Source organism: Odontomachus brunneus, unplaced genomic scaffold (genome assembly GCF_010583005.1).
Source record: "Odontomachus brunneus isolate Ranch 3 - 2012 unplaced genomic scaffold, Obru_v1 Obru_scaffold_002, whole genome shotgun sequence".
Taxonomy (NCBI): Eukaryota; Metazoa; Arthropoda; class Insecta; order Hymenoptera; family Formicidae; genus Odontomachus; species Odontomachus brunneus.
The window spans coordinates 5,126,857-5,128,158 of NW_022639452.1; positions in this window are offsets into that span (position 1 = coordinate 5,126,857).

Sequence of the window (1,302 nt, forward strand, 5' to 3'; positions counted from 1 at the left end):
CGTCTTACGTTTTACGGATAAAATTGGAGGGGATACGGTGAGCCAAATACTCGTTTGGGATTGGTCGGTCTCCTTACGCTTACGTCTTACGTCCTTACGGAATTTTATGTGTGAAGGCCTTTACAGTATTCGGCGATGGCCCTTGAGTCGGCGGTAGTGTCGGCGACGACGGCGGCGGTGACGGCAGCGGCGGCGATCCTCTCTCTCTCCTTGCTCTCTCTCTCTCTCGCCCTTCGCTCTCTCTCTCCTTGCGCTCTCTCTCACCCTTCGCTCTCTCTCTCCCGCTCCGCTCTCCCTGGTCTCTCGCTCCACTCTCGCTCTCCCTTCGCCTCGCTCTCTCGCTCTCTGTCTCACTCCCGATCTCTCTCTCTCTCTCTCTCCTCTCTCTCTCTCTCTCTCTCTCTCTCACTTCACTCTATGCGACACGCGTGGCGGAAACAATGGTCTGTTCGCGGCGGTAGTCGCGGTAAGGCTGTCAGCTGATTTTCTCTGGGAGGATCACGTATCCTCGCGGATCCTCCCTCGTCGCTGCCCCCCTCGTCCTGTGGTGGTCGGTAGTCGAAAATCGGCAGATTTCGGTATTCTTGTCTCGAGACACTTTTCGTCTCGAGACACTGTTGTCATCGGGAATTCGCCTGTTGCCTCTCTCGGCTCTCCCGTTTTTTCCTGCCGGGTTTCTCATGACGGCTGCTTCGCTGAAAGTAAACACAGCTGATCCGTCTAAGCGCGATACTGTGTACCAACTACGGTAATTTCTCAGCGATAGGATATTTGCTACTGCTGAGCGCGCGATAATCAGCGATAAAATGTTTTAATCACAAAAGTACGAGAGTGCGATTCACCACGGTTAAGGGCTTCGCTAGTTGTCGTCCGCTGCGTCCTCGCTCCTCGATGTCCTCCGCTCCTCGTCCTGGTGGCCGGCAAGGGACGCCGAGGGGCACAAAATTCGGGACGCGCTGACCTTCGCATCTGCTCCGCTCGCAAGAATCGCTTCTTCGCTTTGTTCTAATACTTTTACATACAAACATTCGACGGAACGCGATATTCCGAAAGGTCTCGCAACCGTTAGCAACGCGACACGCGAAAAACATTCTCACGAATTCGGTACGGGATTCTTGAGACGGGCGCCTCCACGGCTGCCACGTCACAGAACATTGTCGTGTACCTACAAATATAAGCTAAATAAATATTTATGTTTCTGGCATCACATAATAATCTGGCTATCACATAATAACGACGTTTAATGGAATAAAATATTTTCTTTTTTCATTTAACATCATTATTTTGCAGGTAGACATGTAT